At 38.9% G+C, this 15,470-nt stretch overlaps 1 protein-coding gene across 3 annotated transcripts in view; it reads left to right on the top strand.

Annotated features, from left to right (window-relative positions):
• Rsph3 (Radial spoke head protein 3) overlaps window positions 1–15,470 on the top strand; it is a 355,555-nt gene that overhangs the window by 72,757 nt on the left and 267,328 nt on the right. The window lies entirely within an intron of this gene.

Genomic DNA, 15,470 nt, shown 5'->3' with positions numbered 1-15,470 from the left:
TTTTTAAAAAAATTTTATAAAGTGCCACTCTTTATTTATTTCGGTTCGGAGTCGTTATAAAGGAATATCGTGAATTACCAGTATCGTTTCCGCAGTCAATAGTGCCAGATTAAGTGCGATTATCGGCTTACCTTTTCGCTGTTCATTTACAACTTTAACGCAATTCTTGCCCAACCCGCTGCGGAAAAACTGACCTCTATATTATACATCAGAGGAGCCATTCGCCACCAGCAAATCACCGTCACCATCGTGTCCAGCAGCTACCGTACAACCAACTGCAAGGAGTCATCCATCCCTCAAACAGTGCACAGCGCCACCGTAACCAACCTTGCCACCACAACAGCTATATCCCGCCAGGAGAGGAAGGTAAATTTTATACTACCACCCCCTAAACCAGTGGTCCTTCGACGCCACTAAAGAAACCAGCGCAATAAAAACGCAAGTACCTTCGCCCTTTTTTGTAAACCGTGAGTATTAAATGAGAGAATACAACCCAATCACGGAAAAAATACATATAAACAAAGAAAATTAAGGCAAATTTCATTTTCGAGGATTATTATTTCCCGCCAATAATCCTCATTTCCCGCCAAATTTTCTCAAGTTCCCACTAAAATTGCACATACCATTTCGTATATATATATATATATATATACATATAGCAATAACCCCATATTGCAAAACTCAGTACGGTATATGTGCAAAGCAAAATAAGAAAAACTCAGTAGTTAGCTACAGTGGGCACACTTGCTAAAAGCACCCCTTATATTTTAATGCGACAAATCTCTTAATAATTTAAAATTTCCTCATTTTAAATTAAAATATCTCTTGTCGTTAATTAAATATATTGCACAACCTCTGCTAACTTCTGATTTTTCCCAATTTAAATTAATACGAAACGCAAAAAATATTTTCAAATCTCCATACTTGCGTATACATACATACGGATATACAAAAGAAAGAAAACGACATAAGCGGTGAAATAAAATATCGTGCACAGTGGTACAAGAGTGGTGCAGTGCGTATTATAGCACTTTTCTCGCATTAAATTTGCACGCTATAAATTCTCAATCCCCATTAAGAATTTCGATAAGCTACTAATTTCTCTCTCCTCCAAGCCCCTACAGTCCAACAAATCGAAGCTAAATAAGACTCCTCTAAGTCACACAAAAAAAAAAAAAATACACATTTTTAGATAATCTCATACGTATCAAAATTATAATAATTTACCCCCGAGATACTTTTAATACGTATATATACATATATCTCACATAATTTTTCCCACGTATATTTAAACCACCCTCATATACATATATTAAATATAGTGCAAACGCAGCACAGTGGTAAAATTTTCTCAGTCTCACCCTCAAATAAATTTAACTTAAAAACTTTTTTTGGTTTTGAAAAGTATTCTCTCTTGCTATTTAACGTGAATATAAACGTAACTCCCTCACACATAGTTAAAAGCAAATAAATACTCTCTATTCAAAAAAAAAAAGTTTTTTCTCTCTTAGTTAAATTTTATTAATTCTCAACTCTAAGCGACATAAAACAAAGCTCAAAAATGAGTGACGATGAAACCAAAAAAGGTGGCTCCAAAACTCAAGGAGTTAAAAAATTTAAAATCTCGTCTGCCCCCAAAAAATTTACATCCGAAACGGACAATTTTTTGGAATATTGTGCTCGGTTTAGGTCGACGTCGCTCCAAGACAACACGGAGTCCTCACTCAAAATAAAAAACTCGAATATAGAAAAATTCTGGAATAGAGTTCAAACCGTCTTCGATAAGATTGTCGAAACCCCAGATCAGGACCTGCCCGAAGATTTTCCAACATCTGCTAATAGCATATACAGGTCCTGTCTCATATCATACGAAGACACAAAAGCCCAGATAGAAGACCAGCTTCACTTGCTTAAACAAGCAAATGCCCCCGCTCCCCCTACCGTCACACCAGCTCCATCTGACAACTCCGGTATTTCGCTGAAAATCCCTCCCTGCGATACCGAAATATTTTATGGTGGTTATGAAAAATGGCCCTCATTTCGTGACATGTTCACAGCCGTTTATATTAACCATCCCAAACTCTCCCAAGCGCAAAAATTGTATCACCTCAGATACAAAACCCAAGGAAAGGCAGCTCAAATAGTCAATCAATTTCCCTTGACTGACGACAACTTTGCCTTAGCGTGGGAAGCCCTAAAGGCCCGATACGAGAACAGACGAGTTCTCGTAGATAATCAAATACGGGCCCTAATGAACTTAAAAACGATCACCACGGAAAACAGTGAAGATATACAAAAGTTGCAATCCTCAGTAAATAATTGTCTTCAGATTCTCGCCACGCAACAGGTGTCCACAGATAACTGGGACCCCATACTTATTTATCTCGTGACCTCTAAACTCCCTGAAAATACAGTCACGTTATGGGAGCAGTCTCTGACTTCAAGAAGAGAACTTCCTAACTGGTCCCAAATGGACCAGTTCCTCACAACTCGATATGAAGTCGTAGAGCGAGTCGATCAATGGCGACCAAATAAATTTAAAGCCACCCCACAAGCTAGGCCACCATTCAAACCCCAGCAGTCGCATCCCTTTCAAAATAGATCGACCTCCCACACCCAATCTCATATGACAGAGCAGCGAACAATGTACAAGTGCGCTTTGTGTAAAACCTCATCTCACCCCCTTATAAGTTGCTTCAAATTTAAGAAGCTGTCGACCTCTGATCGCAGAAGGTTTGTGAGAGAAAACAATATGTGTTTCAATTGCCTCTCTCAGTCACACATATTGAAAGACTGTTCCAGTACTCAAACTTGCAATCAATGTCAAGATCGGCACAACTCAGTGCTTCACGAAGACACATCTCAAGTGCCGAAAAGACAACCCTCACGATTGCAAAGGACAGCCTCACAAGCCACCACCACGAATTCCACAGTCTCACCCGGTAATACTCCCGATCAAGCCAATGCTCTGGATGAAAGCCCTTCATGCTCGCAGAAAAGCCAAGTGCAATCGTTTTATTCCGAAAACGATTGTGAAATAATTTTACCCACGGCTATCGTTCCCGTAGAGCATAAAGGAGAAATTTTTAAACTACGAGCTCTTGTGGATCAGGGATCTGAACGAACCTTTATCTCTACCAGAGCCCAAGATAGACTCAAACTCCCATTCAAACCCTCTAGATTTGAAATATCAGGGATGGGCGGCAAGGTAGTTCAGACCTCAAACAAATTGTGCTCTCTGACTTTGGTATCCCCCGATTTCAAAACCAGAATAAGTGCAGAGGCAATAGTATTACCCCGGCTAACAAAAATGCTCCCCTCGCTTAAGCTCACTAGCGAGCTTCAAGCAAAATGGGCACACCTCAACCTCGCAGACTCGAACTGTCACTCCCCCTCGCAAATAGATCTCGTCCTAGGCAGTGATGTAATACCGCAAATCATCCAAAATGGCGTTGAGAAACTTTCCCCCCATCTTCTAGCGCAGAAAACCATTTTTGGATGGATTCTGAGCGGTAGAGCTCCTGTGATGGTAAACGCGTTCTGCATGCAAGTGTCAGAAGTGTCCAACGAAGATCTTAACTCTTTATTGCGTAAATTCTGGGAATTGGAGGAAGTTCCCACCAAACCCCAAATAATCCCAGAAGACGAGTTTTGCGAAAATTTCTATGCAGCCACAACCTCACGCGATGATAACGGTCGTTATATCGTAAGGCTGCCGTTTAAACCCAGCTTCCCAGAGTCAATCTCATTATCCCACTCTCGGTCTTCAGCTCTAAGCCAGTTTCTTGGAATGGAGAGAAGTCTGCAGAAGAAAGGGGATTTAAAGACTCAATATGATAGTGTTCTAGAAGAATACCTCACCCTCGATCATATGGAGGAAACCGGCTCCTATGAAAAATTTGACGGAGGAAAATGCCTCTCATTTTATCTTCCTCATCACGCAGTTGTCAAACCCGAGAAAAAGACATCAAAGGTGCGGGTCGTGTTTAACGCCTCAAAGAAGTCGGCATCTGGACATGCGCTCAACGACGTTCTGTATACCGGCCCTACCCTCCAGCCCGATCTGATGCTTCTGATTCTCAAGTGGCGTACCTACCAATTTGTTTTTAACGGAGACGTAGAAAAAATGTATCGTCAAATCATAATGCATGAAGACGACAGAGACTATCAGAGGATCGTCTTTCGCTCATCTCCGAGCGACCCCATAAAAGACTATCGTCTGAAAACAGTCACATTTGGTGTGAACTGTGCCCCCTACCTCGCCATACGTACTCTTCACCAACTGGCCAAAGATGTAAAGGAAACTTTCCCCAAAGCCGTCCCTGTTTTGACGAAAGAAACATATGTAGATGACATTCTCTCTGGCAGCCATGAAATTCTCTCTGCTGAAACATCTCTCTCCCAAGTCATCCAAGTGTTAGCGTCAGCAGGATTTCCATTACGGAAAATAACGGCCAATCACCCCAGTATAATAAAAAACATCAAAGAAGAGGACTTGCTAGATACCAATCTTTTGGAATTCGAGAAAGCAAGCAACACCAAAACTCTCGGCATACAGTGGAACGCTCTGACCGACACGTTTTCGTATACAGTGAACTCAATACCCCTCTCGTCCGCTAATACAAAACGACAAATTCTCTCCTCGGTCGCAAAACTTTTTGACCCCGCAGGGTGGCTTACGCCGATTATGATTCAGGCCAAGATTTTACTCCAAGAGCTATGGATAGACGGAACTGGCTGGGATGAACCAGTGAAGCCCCTCCGCTTCATTAAATGGACGCAGTTCGCAAAAAATTTACCCAACATCTCAGATATAAAGATACCTCGATGGGTTGACTACATGCCGAACCAGCAGGTTGAACTGCATGGTTTCTGCGATGCGTCAGAAAAGGCATATTGCGCCACTATATATCTGCGAACAACCCACGGTGCCACCACTTCGTCCCACCTTCTGGTCGCTAAAGGCAAGGTTGCCCCTCTTCGCACTACCAGTCTTCCAAGACTAGAACTATGTGCAGCTCTACTCCTTGCCCGACTAATCGCCGTCGTACAATCCCATCTCGAGCTCTCTCTTACAAATCTTTACATGTGGTCTGACTCGGAAATTGTGTTAGCATGGCTCGAAAAGCCTCCCCACGCTTGGAAAACTTTCGTATCCAATCGAACAGCTGAAATTATGGATCTCGTCGGAAGCGCCTCCTGAAAGCATGTAGGCAGTCGCGACAATCCAGCAGACATGGGCACTAGAGGATGCAAACCCATGGACTTGGCAAATTCTTCGCTGTGGTGGAATGGCCCTGCGTGGCTGACCCAGCCCCCCGAAGCTTGGCCAAACCCATCTACCCGCAGCATCAACCCGCCTGAAATGCGCCGAGTCGAAGCACTATACTCAGCTGAAGATGACCCCGATGTATTGGATCGATTTTCGTCATTTCCTCGCGCCCTCAGGGTCATGGCATATGCCTTCAGGTTCATTAATAATCTCAAGGACCGAATTCGAGGCATTAAACCCGCTTACACTCCCTCTCTGTCTCATGAAGATCTCCGCAAAGCGAAAAATAAACTTGTGACGTTAACACAAACCCGATATTTTCCTCGCGAAAGAGCATGCTTGGAAAATGCAAAACCCATTGATCAAAGAAGCTCTCTTCTAACCCTCAACCCATACCTCGATGAAAACGGGCTCCTCAGGGTTCATGGTAGACTAGTTCATTCGACGTTGACTTACAATGAAAAACATCCCGTTATTATCCCAGAAAAATCAAGATTCGCTGTCCTCTATATACAGTACCTCCATGAACTTCTTCTCCATGCCGAAATACGTCTCATGCAGCAATGCCTCAGACAGGATCTCTATATTCCACGACTTAAACCCCTCATAAAGAGATGCATACATCAGTGCAAAACTTGTACCCTCCACAAGCAGCAAATGCGATCGCAAATCATGGCGGCTTTGCCCCCGGAACGATGCACATATGCTCCGCCTTTCACCACTACCGGTGTCGACTTTGCGGGGCCTTTTCAAATAAAAGCCTCCTTGCTAAGGTCTCACACCTTACTGAAAGGCTACGTGGCCGTTTTTGTCTGTTTCGTGACAAAAGCTGTCCACCTTGAGCTGTGCTCGGACCTAACAACAAATGCCTTTCTCGCAGCATTCGCTCGCTTCGTCGGACGTCGTGGATATCCTGCCACAATGATGAGTGACAACGGCAAAACGTTTATTGGAGCTAAAAGAGCGACGGAAAAAGAGTTCGTTGACTTCATGAAAACTGCCTCTCAAGAAGTAATCGCAAAATACTCTCCCCAGGGCATTAATTGGAAATTCATTCCGCCCGGAGCTCCCCACATGGGCGGCTTGTGGGAGTCTGCAGTGAAGAGTTTCAAACTGCACTTCAAGAGGACTGCAGGAACTCACAAGTTCACATTTGAAGAATTTACCACCCTCTTGGTAAGAATTGAAGCCGTATTAAACTCTCGTCCTATCTCACCTTTATCCCAAGATCCCACAGAGTTTACCGCGCTGACCCCCGGCCACTTTCTCCGAGGTAGCCCCCTCCTCGCTATCCCTGAAGTGGATCACGCGGATTTATCTCTTATAAACCGATGGGACAGGGTAAAAAGCTTACATCATCAATTCAGCAAAAGGTGGAAGGAAGACTACCTAAAGGATCTCCAGAAAAGGCAGAAGTGGAAAAATCCACAACCCCAACCCAAGGTCGGTGAGTGTGTCTGCATTCACGACGACTCACTTCCCCCGACTGAATGGCGCCTTGGACGTATTGAAAAAGTATATCCCGGACCTGACGGCCATATACGTGTTGTTGACGTTCGTACTCAAACCGGCACCCTCACACGACCACTTGTCAAACTCTGTTTCCTCCCTCAGATTGAAAGCCCACCCTCTCGGGCAAACCCGGAGAATTCGTAGCTACTCTCAAACCACCTCTGACCACTCTTACCACATCACCGTCTCCAATATGTCGTATTTTGCAACATAATGCCAGCTGAAATCCCCTGTATCAGTATTTCTCTCCACTAAAATACTTTTACAACTGTAATTACAGATCGCTATGGATCGTGCAAATCAGTCGTCGTCACGAAGACCAGTGCGGTCGGAGATCGTTGCTCCCAACCGCGCCAATGAATCACGCAGCTCGACACTTATAACGGATTACCGACGGTGCCGCATATGCACCCGTCAGCACGCTCTTCGGAACTGCGTCATATTCAAAAAAATGAAACCACCCCAGAGATGGATGCTTGCACGAGCCCATGAGTTTTGCCTGAATTGCTTGGCATTATCTCACATCACCAGCGAGTGCAGCTCATACGACAGATGCCGGATCTGTGGAGCGCGACATCACTCCCTACTCCATCGGCGGGACGCTACCCCAAGCGCCCAGCGCGCCATCCAGGCACCCCGGCCTGGCAGATCTGCCGTACCGGCACCCCCTGCCGCCACCGGGCAACCCCGTTCTCGCCCGGGAAACAACATTCCCTCAGCAGCACCCAGCATCGCACGACGCACCATTCGATGCACCGCACAAGGGCTGCAAACCGCCAACGCTAGAGGAAGAGTGTCCCAAATCCTCGTTCGAGATGCATTGCGGACCCTTAAGGAGCTACAGGAGGCTCTAGCCGCTGAACGCGCCTAGGGCGGGGATGATGTTTGAGCGACTGTCGTAGTCGCCAACAGCCAACCCTTCTATTTAATAGAAATTAGGCTTAAGGAAACCTAAACCTGAATTTACCTGAATTTTATATTGAATTTATTGATATATGTACCTTTTACGTATAAGTACGCATTCTAAATTATTTGCACGTACAAATACGTAATATCATATATTACGTACATATTTATTAAACTTAAGAATTTGAAATGTTTGTATTTTACGCTAACACGCGAGCGTATTTCACCTCTCTGGCAACCCCAACAATGGGTTGACAGATGTGACTATGTACCTACATACATACATTTATATTATTGTTTTTGACATTTCTTTTTATTTTTACTTATTCGGAATTCTTTAACCATCGCGGTGTGATACCAAATTTTAAGAAATTGTAATTAAGATTGAAAATCCCTCTCTAAATTAAAGAAATTAGCTTTTTTAAAAAAATTTTATAAAGTGCCACTCTTTATTTATTTCGGTTCGGAGTCGTTATAAAGGAATATCGTGAATTACCAGTATCGTTTCCGCAGTCAATAGTGCCAGATTAAGTGCGATTATCGGCTTACCTTTTCGCTGTTCATTTACAACTTTAACGCAATTCTTGCCCAACCCGCTGCGGAAAAACTGACCTCTATATTATACATCAGAGGAGCCATTCGCCACCAGCAAATCACCGTCACCATCGTGTCCAGCAGCTACCGTACAACCAACTGCAAGGAGTCATCCATCCCTCAAACAGTGCACAGCGCCACCGTAACCAACCTTGCCACCACAACAGCTATATCCCGCCAGGAGAGGAAGGTAAATTTTATACTACCACCCCCTAAACCAATACCCACTCACCATTTAGGTGATTAAATTTTCAATTTCCCTACATATTAATATAATTGGATTACTCTTTCTGACAAAATAATGAGTTACCATACAATTGAACAAAAGAAATAATCAAATATGAATACTTTAGATGATCAAACACTGAATATATTTTTCAACCACATTTTGGAATCATATTTGAATCAAATGTGTTTACTTTAGGAGATCAAAAATTTATAATAATTTTTAATTCAGCTTTCTGAATCTTTTTTGACTATATTTGTTGACTGAATAATGTATTTCATACTTGTCAAAATATTTCTTTACATCGGAGCTGCTCAACCCCTATACACTTGTAGCACTTTTGTTTTTGTTTTGCCCTGAATCATAGGCACAGATTCAAATTCACACTTTGAATATAAAAAAAAACAAGTAACGACAGGACTGTCTTCGGCTGTGCCGAAGACTTCAACCTTTCATGAATGGGGCTGAACAATAGTATTATCCCGTTCGTAATCTCCAAATAATCAGATTTATAAGATAAGAAATATATAGTGAACAGATGTACATATGTACATACCTAAACGATATTTAAAAAATAAAATAAATTTTTTTTTAAGATAAATATAAAATAAACAAGTGAGGAAGGTTAAGTTCGGGTGTAACCGAACATTACATACTCAGTTGAGAGCTATGGTGACAACATATCGGAAAATAATCATGTAGGAAAATGAACCGAGGGCTCACATATAATTTCGAATCGTGAAAATGCTTGAATTTCTTATGAAAGTGCCAAGAAAAAGCACTCCCGTATGAAGCTCAGGAGCTTGTGTATGATAAAAAAATTACACTAATAATTTGACAACTATGTTGTATATTGTATATAGTTAGGAACTAGTAAAAAGTTAAAGCAGCGGGGACAATTTCCACCGCCTAGGGCCGCGCCATGTTAAATTCGCCAGTTGAGAACATGTAAAAGAGATAGACGGCGAACTATCAGTGGTTCAGAATGCAGTAGAAATACACTACTCCTTCCGGGGTAGTTTCTGTTGCTAATACATATATGTATTTAAATTTGAAAATTTAAGCACTTCAAAAGTTTTCAAATTCAATTTCCAATGCAAAATTCGCGGAAATGTCTACATTCGCTTTTAGTATGATTATTGAAACCCAAATTCCGACGATATATGTACCTATGTATATATAATATGTTCCCACAAAACTTGAGGCTAGAGGTCAATGTAATTTATCGCTACTTTCAGAATTAAATTTTTGGCTGTTGTATGTTGGTGATATAACTATTGACATAATATTTTAAGGAAATATTTTGTAACATGAAACCAAATATTCAACTTTTTCCGACCTCAAACAATTAAAATTTTTTAAATACAAAAAAAGTTTCAGTGCACATACAATTTTGTACATGTATTGTGATTCGCATTTTCATATAAAAAATTTTGAGCAGCACTGCTTTTCGTTGAAAATCTTATTTTTTTTTCACTGTGCGCTATTTGAACCCCATTTGAACAGGTGTATATCGGTCAAGTTTGTTTGCGAATTACCTGTGGTTGATCAAATAGTTCACTTCCGCATGCTTTCTTTCCCTGATAAAATAACATTATTATGTAGTATCTTATTTTCAAAGAGATATGAAAAACAAATGCATGATAATCAAAAATGATTCAAAGTTATCAACCAAAACGATTGAAATATGTTCATGAATATGATCATAAAATGACTGAAAAGCAATCAAACATCACTCTAAAATGATAACAAATAGTTCACTCTGAATGCTTTGACATTTTGCAGAAGCTGCAGTCACACTCAACTTCCACTCAGGCAATTTTTATTTCCCCACACCTGGCTGTCAAATTGGGGACAAGATGTGAAGGCAACTGGCCGACTATCTCTCGGTTAACATCGAGTAAAATTTCTTTCAGCGATCAAAATTTTCTGAAAATAAACGAATAGCCGATTGACGCCTCTTATATATCTATCCTCTTTGGTAATACTACTACTGAACTGTGCAGCCTGTCAAACATTACAGTACAGATATACAACGAGAGAAGGAGACAAAATTTCAAGGCTGTCGTTAAATTTTTTTAAAAAGGGAGCTAAAAATATATGTATAGTTCAACAAGCCGTCTTGCTTCTATCAATATTGTACATTAGGCTATTTCGTTCTCCAAAGTAAGATTTTGTTTTCCATTAGTATCATAAAATTGTTATTGTTTTAAGAACTCCGCAGAATAGCATTACCCATTTGTGCTGAATGCCCAGATATACGTATGTAAATGTATGTATGCTTGGAAGGTACAAAAGAATAAAACGTTCCACATGTCAAGGGCAATTGATAGGTGAAGAAATGCCTTTGCTTTCAGCGCACAAAAATAAAGGTCCGTTTGTCGCACCATCTGTGGACGTATGTAATATTTGTATAGTGTCATAGAAAGCTTTAAGACAAGTTCTCAAGGCATGCCCAATTGGAAATGCAAAACTAAATTTAATAAATAAAAATTTTCAAAATACAAGTGATGAATTCTCCAATAGTATCACGATCACATAGCCATCGAAAATTTGTTTAGCAATGACATCTTTAATAATCACCGGACACAGCTGTGTAAGGAAGTAATAAATTTCTGGGATATTCGTTAGTTTTTTGAAACGAAAAAACACAGACGAAAAAGAGAATGTTAGAAAAAAATTTACAAAATTGTTTATTTTGAAAGTGGCATAAGTCATTTCATGTCGTTTAGATTCAGTGGTAATTTGTTTGTATCTCTCCTCGCCTCCAGTTTTTTAGAGTCCAATATCCAAAAGATGCAATTCTTATTATTTTATAATTGTAGACCCATCTATATATGCATTCGTTCAAAAATAACAATGCATTTAAGACTGGATGAGTTGTAGAGCGTTTTCTACAACCTTTGACCTTCAACAAAACTTACAAAAGGTTCTTCAATTAAAGAGTGGTTCCGAACAATTTCAATTTAATAATTTTCTTTATTGGAGTTCACTCTTCGATGGGTTATCGGCGCAACATTGCTTACATTCGATGAGCTAAATACAGTTTGTTGTCAAGCTGAGGCAATGATCAACAGCCGCCCGCTTACACCTTTGTCTACTAGCCCTGACGATCTTCGTGCGCTTACTCCGGCTCTGGGATGTTAGCACCCCATTATGGAATTTTATAACAAAACATATGCCAAATAATTGGTCACTAATTGGTCATAATTGGTCAGCAGGTTTCAGTAATTGGTCAGCATTAGAAACAATTTTATGGAAATTTTAAAATTTTCATGGTCGGGTGTGGGATGTTAGCACCCCATTTCTGGAATTTTATAACAAAACCTATGCCAAATAATTGGTCACTAATTGTTCATAATTGGTCAGCGGGTCCCACTAATTGGTCAGCCATAGAAAATTTTTTATGGCCATTTAAAGTTTTCCAAGGAAAAACAATTTTCCTGTTTAAACACCCTGTATACATAAATTTTCCAAAAAAAAATATGCCAATTAATTGGTCACTAATTGGTCATAATTGATCACCAGGTTTCGTTAATTGGTCAGCCATAGGAACTTTTTAATTAATTTTTAAAGTTTTCTTGGTTATCGGATGTTACCCTGTTATCGGATGTTAGCACCCCATCGGTGGATTTTGAATTCGAAAAGCATGCCAAATAATTGGTCACTAATTGGTCATAATTGGTCAGCGGGTCCCACTAATTGGTCAGCCATAGAAATTTTTTTATGGCCATTTAAAGTTTTCCAAGGAAAACCAATTTTCCTGTCTAGACACCCTGTATACATAAATTTTCACAAAAAAATTATGCCAATTAATTGGTCACTAATTGGTCATAATTGGTCAGCGGGTCCCACTAATTGGTCAGCCATAGAAAATTTTTTATGGCCATTTAAAGTTTTCCAAGGAAAACCAAGGGTGTCTAGACACCCTGTATACATAAATTTTCACAAAAAAATTATGCCAATTAATTGGTCACTAATTGGTCATAATTGGTCAGCAGGTTTCGTTAATTGGTCAGCCATAGGAACTTTTTAATTAATTTTTAAAGTTTTCTTTGTTATCGGATGTTACCCTGTTATCGGATGTTAGCACCCCATCGTTGGATTTTGAAATCGAAAAGTATGCCAAATAATTGGTCACTAATTGGTCATAATTGGTCAGTGGGTCCCACTAATTGGTCAGCCATAGACAATTTTTTATGACCATTTAAAGTATTCCAAGGAAAATCTATTTTCCTGTCTAGACACCCTGTATACATACATTTTCCAAAAAAAAATATGCCAATTAATTGGTCATAATTGGTCAGCAGGTTTCGTTAATTGGTCAGCCATAGGAACTTTTTAATTAATTTTTAAAATTATCTTTGTTATCGGATGTTATCGTGTTATCGGATGTTAGCACCCCATCGGTGGATTTTCAAATCGAAAAGTATGCCAAATAATTGGTCACTAATTGGTCAGTGGGTCCCACTAATTGGTCAGCCATAGACAATTTTTTATGACCATTTAAAGTTTTCCAAGGGAAATCAATTTTCCTGTCTAGACATCCTGTATACATAAATTTTCCAAAAAAAATTATGCCAATTAATTGGTCACTAATTGGTCAGCAGGTTTCGTTAATTGGTCAGCCATAGGAACTTTTTAATTAATTTTTAAAGTTTTCTTTGTTATCGGATGTTATCGTGATATCGGATGTTAGCACCCCATCGGTGGATTTTGAATTCGAAAAGCATGCCAAATAATTGGTCACTAATTAGTCAGTGGGTCCCACTAAGTGGTCAGCCATAGACAATTTTGTATGACCATTTAAAGTTTTCCAAGGAAAATCAATTTTCCTGTCTAGACACCCTGTATACATAAATTTTCCAAAAAAAATTATGCCAATTAATTGGTCACTAATTGGTCATAATTGGTCAGCAGGTTTCGTTAATTGGTCAGCCATAGGAACTTTTTAATTAATTTTTAAAGTTTTCTTTGTTGTCGGATGTTATCGTGTTATCGGATGTTAGCACCCCGTCGGTGGATTTTCAAATCGAAAAGTATGCCAAATAATTGGTAACTAATTGGTCATAATTGGTCAGCGGGTCCCACTAATTGGTCAGCCATAGACAATTTTTTATGGCCATTTAAAATTTTCCAAGGGAAAAACAATTTTCCTGTCTAATCACCCTGTATACATAAATTTTCAAAAAAAAATTATGCCAATTAATTGGTCACTAATTGGCCATAATTGGTCAGCAGGTTGCGTTAAACGGTCAGCCATAGGAACTTTTTAATTTATTTTTAAAGTTTTCTTTGTTATCGGGTTATGGGATGTTACTCTGTTATCGGATGTTAGCACCCATCGGCGGATTTTCATATCGAAAAGTATGCCAAATAATTGTTCACTAATTGGTCATAATTGATCAGTGGGCCCCACTAATTGGTCAGCAATAGGAAATTTTTTATGGCCATTTAAAATTTTCCAAGGGAAAAATATTTGTCCTGCCTAGATACCCTGTATACATAAATCTTCCAATACAAGTTATGCCAAATAATTGGTCACTAATTGGTCATAATTGGTCAGCAGGTTTCGTTAATTGGTCAGCCATAAATTATGCTAATTAATTCGTCACTGATTGGTTATAATTGGTCAGTAGGTCCCACTAATTGGTCAGCCATAGACAATTTTTTATGGCGATTTAGAAATTTTCAAGTTAAATAAAATTTTCCTGGCTAGACACCCTGTACACATGGAATTTCCAAAAAAAATTATGCCAGTGAAATGTTCACTTATTCTTCATAATTTCTCAGTAGTAGGTCAATTATTTATCACCTAACCATAAAGAAAATTCGGTTAGCGTTTTCAACAACTATTCCCGGTTGCACTTAAAACTTGGTTATTCCATAATGCTTTCTTAATAATTATTTTTATCTTACGTGGCATCACAGTCGAAAAATGCGCGCAGAAGGCGTAAAGCTTAAATACAACATTGCTTATATTTTTTAGAAAGGAAGCAATAGCAGAGATAATACGACTTGCGCCTAAATGGATTCGTTCGCATGTTCGAATCCGTCTATTTTATTTATTTTTTTTTTCATTTAATTCTTTTAGCATATTTTTTTAATTAATAATTTTATTATTTAAGTATTTTTTTTATTTAAAATATATTATTTTCCTTCCAAATTAAATATAACAATCATATGTTATAGACGTATACAACACAAACCTGCTTACAGCACCAAATTAAATACCTTTAGCTTAATCTCAAAAATAAACAATCATATGTAGACATAAAGCAAGTACAAGTATTGTTAAAAGTGTTACAAAATCACTTAACAATAAAAAAAGCAGCTAAACAGAGAATACAATATGAAATGTTGTTCAATTTGCTAAGAGAATTGACGTTTCACAAATTGATCATCCATGAAGATTTTTTGTTAAGGTTTAAACTTGATCGAGGTACCAAGTTACTTGTCCAGACATTCTGTATAGTTACATGTTTGAAAAAATATATATGCCAAATAGTAAGTCACCATTGGTTATGACTTTTCAGTAGGTTTTATTAATTAGAAACTCTTCCATAATTTTTTTATATTTTTCGTTATCGGCTACATTTATACGAAAACATAAAACCCGTTTTGAATATGACAAATTAGTATAACAATTCATTATTTACAGACCAATAAAACCAACATAACATTATATTTTATATTTGGTAAAAGTTTGGTGAGACATGGAGTAACTTTAATTAAGTTTTAATAGCTGTCAGCTTTAACCCATACGTTTTTGCGGAGTATTTTCTTACTGGGAATTTGAGCTTATACGAATGTTGGCATGTAACTAGATGCTAGATGCAACCCAGTGTTGCCGTTCTCAAATTATCCAAAAAAAAACAATTTTCAATTCCCAAAATATCAAAATTTCGTCAAATAAATTGTTTTGTTGCTTAGTGATAGGCAAAATAAGTTAACTTCGAA

The sequence above is a fragment of the Eurosta solidaginis genome, chromosome 5 (assembly GCF_040869045.1).
Source record: "Eurosta solidaginis isolate ZX-2024a chromosome 5, ASM4086904v1, whole genome shotgun sequence".
Classification (NCBI taxonomy): domain Eukaryota; kingdom Metazoa; phylum Arthropoda; class Insecta; order Diptera; family Tephritidae; genus Eurosta; species Eurosta solidaginis.
Note: the sequence above shows the minus strand (reverse complement) of the source record. Positions and strands in the feature narration are given on the sequence as shown.